This window comes from Ambystoma mexicanum, chromosome 12, assembly GCF_040938575.1.
Source record: "Ambystoma mexicanum isolate Mex_15411 chromosome 12, UKY_AmexF1_1, whole genome shotgun sequence".
NCBI classification, from domain to species: Eukaryota; Metazoa; Chordata; class Amphibia; order Caudata; family Ambystomatidae; genus Ambystoma; species Ambystoma mexicanum.
Genome location: NC_090936.1, coordinates 185,284,099 through 185,290,098, shown reverse-complemented (window position 1 = coordinate 185,290,098; position 6,000 = coordinate 185,284,099). Strand labels below are relative to the sequence as shown.

Below are 6,000 nucleotides of genomic sequence, written 5' to 3'. Positions count from 1 at the left end.
ACGTTTCTTGGAAGTGCAAACCACAGATGTGTGACTGGTGACTTTATGCATTCTGTATGTGGCATTATGTTATTTTCTCCGGCCCCGACATTGTTGTGAGCCCCGGCAAATAGATTCACGCTACAGCCGCCTGCATTCCTAGAAAAGGAGCGCGTGCCCTTTGCGTTTAATCAGCGTGACGGGAGAGCAGAGAGTGTGCAATTACGGGGCGCGCAGGTTGGACAGTGCCCGTTCTCCTCCTCGGTATCACACATTAAGTCTGGTCTCCTTCCATTGGCTGAGCCGCGGAGCTTCCTGGAGAGGAGCAGTATTTAAATGCCAGAGTCATCCCTCGCCCTCGCGGTGGGGAGACAGCGATGCAGACCCGTAGCAGGAGCCGAGCGGCCAGAGGGCTGGTGCGAGGGGGTGCCACAGACATGCAGGCGCGGGCACCGAGGTAGGGAGCATGCCCTTTCTCGCGCTGTCCTGACCAGCATCCGGGCGCGCGGGGGAGCCCGCAGCACGGGCTGCCGGCATCCCCGCTGGCGTGTGCAGGCATCGGCGGCGGTGGGCGGGCGCGGGCATTGCCCTGGGTCTGCGCTCTATGAAAGCGGGTTCGGCGATTAGGCATGCATTCATTCCTCTGCATTGCATCCTAGCCATTCAGTTACATTATCAGCAATGTGGACACCCCCCTGGCCCCTTTCCTGTCATAACACACTGCGGCAGTACACATCTCGTGCCTTACAATTATTCTTCATACAGTGCCTTTCACTATAGTGTATGCCTTAGGAAACGAATGCAGGGTTACATGTGAAGTCTACCTGGTGGACACATGCAGCCACATGGGTTGCACACATCATGTACCGTATTGTACAATATAGCTCTGTTGTTTACCATCAATGCACATATAAATGCATGAATATGTAGTGTAATATATGGTCCAATAGAGCGTATGTGCTTTTTTTTAATCAAACCTTAATGTACTTGAATTTCTAGTCCAGCCACAGGTGTGATTGTAATCAATGTGTTTAAAATGTTCATGTTGGATGGCCAAGTCTGGTGTAACCATGTTCTGTAACAAGTCTAGTGAGGGAGTGAGCCATTGAGTGAATGGGTGAGTGGATATGTGAGTGGGTGGGGGAGTGAGCGAGTTTGGGATTGACCCGGTGAGCGTTGGAGTGAGTGGGTGGGCGAGTGGTTGAGAGTGATTGGATGAGGGGTGCATGAGCGAGCTAGTGAGTGAATGGCTCAGTGGATTTGTGAGTGAGTGAGTGGGCGGGTGGGTAAGTGGGGGACTGACTGACTGTGTGAGTGAGAGGATGAGTGGGTGTGTGGATGAGTAGGTGAGTGAGTGTGCGAGTGGATGAATGTGTGAGTAGATGAGTGTGTGAGTGGTTGAGTAGCCCAGGCAGTGAGTAATTGGGTGTGTGCGTGAGTGTGTAAGTGGATCAGTTAATAAGGTAGTGCACAGATGTGTTAATGCCTTAATGCCTTAAGTCGTGCGTGAGTTAATACGTTGTTGAGCTACAGGCATTAGTCAGTCAGGGGGATCGTTTGTGGAGCTCACATTGTAAACTAGACCTCTCAACGCCCTCAACTTTCACAGTCAACTATCAGTGAGAGTGGGGAACAGCACCCGATCTTTGATTAAAACATCAGGGAAGTTTTGCTTTTCTGTTACCTTATCATGATGTGTTAAGCGAAGTAATGTAATGGAATGTATTAATATTTATTAAGCGCAAAGACTTTGGCCCGAAGGCATCTAGGCGCTAGAAACAGCACGCGAGAAAGAAACACTCTAACAACAGAAAAACCGAGATAAGAACATAAACGGTGTGTCTTCAAGGCTTTCCGAAAGCCGAGATGATCACTCACATTCCGAAGATAGTCTGGGAGTGAGCTCCACATAGCTGGTGCTCAGTGCTCATTAGATCCTGCTGTTACGACATGTAGGGTCTGGCGAGAACTCGAGCATCGCTGGTCACGCAGGACTGACACACGCTCAATCAGTGTGGCCAGACTTGTGGGTGACCAGACAACTCCATGTCGTTGGCACAATACTTTTGTAGTCCCGGGCTTGTCTTCTCCTAATCATTGGTACCAGCTGTCCAAGGCAACTTTGCTGAACTGAAATTGACCTAGACTACCACTTCCATTAGTGTGGTAAACCAAAGAGCAGAGGCAGCGTAGACGTGGCGTACACACACCAGTCTATCATGCGCTAGGCCTCGTCTTCTGCAGCGTTGGGGTGGAGAGGTCTAGAATGGACTGAAACCACAGGCATCAGACTACCATTTTCCTAAGACTAAAACTTCAGTGTTCTCCTTTCCTTGGGAGTCAATGGAAGTAGTCGGGGAAGCACAGCATTCCTCGTTTCCGAGCTCCACCCCTCCTTAAGCGCTGAACTCTGAATGATATATAATATAACATTCACAGTGTGTCTATGCATTATTCATTCCGATTGCCGAGCCACTCTCCCAGTTCCCTCGCCGCCGCTGCGAGTGTGGATTGCCTGCAGAAAACGTTCCACTTTACCATGCATTCAAACCGAAGGCATGACACATGAGCCATGCACGCTTATTCTACGAAACCGGCACCTTGTGCCGTAACATGAATGTGCTGTGTTCAGATACACAAGATTTGTGTTCTCATGTGCAATATCAATTTGTTAGGCTGATAAAAAGCAATGCGGTCGGGACCTCTTTTTATTTCTTTATTTATTTATATTGAGCCGGTAGCTCGCAAGCCTTACACTTCCCCACTAACCCAAAACCCTACCCCCACCAACATATAAAAAAAATCCCCTTCCCCAAACATATTCTCTGTACCTTTTTTAATTATATATTGTCAGTGTATTTCTACTCATTGAATATTCTGCACTGAAAAATGTTTTTGGTGAATATTTTGCAATGAAATCAATGGGTACCGCCAAAACCCTAGAGATTTCTTATTGATAACCCTGTTTTATAAATGATCATTGTGTAATGTAACTGCACATGGCAGGCACCGGTTCTGCAAAATGTATTGATGCGGTTTACTTATCAGGCGCTGACCCATGGCTTTGTTTTTTTTTTTTTTTAATATTTTTGGCTAATAGGTGGCATTCACGCCACCTACAAGCCATAAATATTGAAATAGAGTAGACCTAGGGAATGGCATATGAGGAGGGACCCAAAGCTTGCAGGTGTTGTTTGGTTATTTACCCACCGATTGACTGCCCATGGCCATGCTAATCCCTATGACCATTCACACCCACTTCCTGCCCCTCTTCTCCCCTCCCTGCCCAAAACAAATCCTCCTAGGATCTCTTTGAGCCCCACCTTTACCAAGCATTACCATCAACCATTGTGCTCGAAATGCTTGCCTAGGTTTTTCAAAGAAGTCTTCTGAGAGTTAATGGCTTAACTAGAGCTGTATTTGTATTTGTATTTATTGTTTTATATAGCGCCTTAATCCAAGGCGCTTTACAGTTAACAACAAAAACACATGAAACATGGAACAGTAGAAGCAATAACCGTATACATGAATCAAGCCATAAAATCAGCATGTAGAACCATTTGGATATATAAAAGGAGAGGCGAGGGGGGTGGGGGGGTGCGGAAGGAAGGAAGAGAAAGAAAGAGTAGTGAGTAAAGTGAGCAACAGGAAGAGAGGAGATCTTAGGAGAGATGGGAAAAGGTAAAGGGAAAGAGAACAGGGAGAAGGGTACTAGAAGGAGGGAGAAGGAGAGAGAGGGAAGGGTGTCAGGGAGGGGAATGAAGCAGAATAGGAAGAATGGGTGGGGGAGGAGCAGATAGAAAGAGGTAGGGAGATCCAGTGTAAGGGGTCAAGGAATGGAAACGAGAAGAGGCACAAGGTGGTGGGGGAACAGAAAGTAAGAAGAGCTCAGCAGAACAAAGGGAGCCAGAGGTGGTGTAGAATGAGAGGAGAGAGAAGAGGTAAGGAGGAGCAGGGTCGTAAAAAGATTTAAAAACAAGACAAAGGAAGTGAAATTTAACTTGGGAGTGGAAAGGGAGCCATGCTAGGGAAGAAAGTGAGTTGGCGATGGAGTCGTGGCGAGAGAGAAGACAGAGGGTGCGGATGGCAGAGTGGTAAAGGGATTTAAAGGGGGCAAGATGGGGAAGGGGAAGAGGTAAACATCTACTGGTGTAATAACAATGTCTTAACCAGGTCTGCCTTCAGTCAGTCAATTTATAAGACCATAGCTGTTCTTCACTGAAGCCCTGTTAAAATCAAGCATTGGCAAAGCCAGCAGTTTTGGCTTATGCATAAGTTTTAGGCATTTGAAAGGCATTGCTATTATATGCCAAGGTAGTCGCACCATTTTGCAGCTGCGACCATTGATGGCCAGTTAATACCACTATAGCAGTGCCTGGAAAATGCCTTTCCCATCCCATGCCTACACTAAATCCCAAACTGTTGGCATTACCTACGATTGTTAATGTATGTTAAGCAATAGCGTTTTCTGCGGGCATTCCATAATCTCCAAGAGACTGGGATCCGTCTCTTTACTGGAGATCAAGTGCAAGGATGGCAGCTCTGATACAATACTAAACCCATTTCCAATGGGATTGGTCCAACGGATTTAGTTTAAGCCTTAGAATCACTCTTCCTCTACCCCAGGCAGAGCAGCAGTCGGTGCCCACCACCTGTGTGAAGGGTATTAGCACAATTGACCTAAAAACATTTGACCTAAAACATTTGCTCGAATTCTTATGACCTTTTTTTTGGTCAAATTTAATTAAATATATATATATTGGGGTGGGTGAGGGTATAGATCAGGTTTAGGGTAAGTGGGGAGAGGTTTGGGGTCTCCCCCCGCATTTTTGATGGAAAAAAAGGTCAAATAAATGTGATTAAATGTGATTCGGTCTACGTCAAATGTTTAAGGTCCAATAGACCCAACCCGTGTGAAGACGTCCTTCACACCCTGACCAAGGAGGTCCGTTTACAAACATTGGATCCTTATCATCTCGTGCTTAAAGATTCATCAACATTCTTAAAAACAAAGAAAATCAGCAAAAGATGTAAACCATGTTCAGATCCAAAAGGGATTCTGTTTCCCCTGAAGCGCCCTCCAGCTTCCAGGATTAACGAGCCTGCGCATTTCTGCACCTTAAGCACCGGATCCAATATGGAGGACAAAGGCGCGCAAGTAAACGGCATACACCTTGTGGATATTGAGTCTGGGCGGGCTAAAGGACTCTTCCTGTCGGGTTGTACACTCGCTCTTCTCAATACCACGAAAGGTAGTGTGATTGTGAAGCCTACTCATAAGCCTCATGTGTAGCAATAACACACAATACACACTGAAGAGAAGGGGAGGGAGGATTTCACATCTACTCTACGCCCCAACCCCTACCCCCACCCCCACCCGAGGCCGTGATTTTGCACTTGCATTGGGATTTCCCATTCTCGCCAATAAAATATTGAAGCACGCCAGTGGCCATCGGCGTTGACCCTGCGCCAGGAACGAGTCAAAACATATGTCATTTAGAGTGGGATCGCATTGCTTTTCCGTAGCGCAAGCGCAGTTCTTTCCATAGGGCGTGCGCACTTATGGCAGAAGAAAGCAGCAATTCGAGCTCAGAAACATGAGTGAGAGCTTCGATTTGCCAGAGGCAGTACCAGTGAAACCCCCACCAGCACTCTTTGTGGGTTGCAGTGTTGGGAAAAACGGTGATGATTCATAGAATTATTTACGCCGAAAAACGGGGATTTGTGCGCCATTCTGCACGCAAATCCCTGTTTAGCAAATGGGGATTTGCGGGCACAATGGCGCACAAATCCCCGTTTTTCGGCGCAAATAATTACATGAATTAGTAAACAAGCGCACAGTTTTACCAGTAAAGCGCATTTTCACCAAAGTGTGCAGAAGTTGGTTAAAAAATGCAAAATTTATTTAGGAGTCAGTGCAATTTCGGGGCTACACTTCCCGGCATTTATATTGGGGTATCTTCGAAACAGCCTTGTGCGTTGGCACAATTTGCCTGACAGACCACCACCGTCCACTCAGAC

General features: G+C 46.9%; 1 protein-coding gene across 2 annotated transcripts in view; it reads left to right on the top strand.

Moving 5' to 3' along the window:
• The first annotated feature begins 224 nt into the window (after positions 1-224).
• LOC138513424 (carbohydrate sulfotransferase 1-like) overlaps positions 225-6,000 on the top strand; it is a 310,424-nt gene continuing 304,648 nt past the window's right edge. The window contains exon 1 of one of the 2 annotated variants that reach the window (XM_069628268.1): positions 225-436. The gene's annotated coding sequence lies outside the window, so the exon portion shown is untranslated. The remainder of the gene's footprint in view (positions 437-6,000) is intronic. The other variant, XM_069628267.1, reaches the window with a different exon arrangement.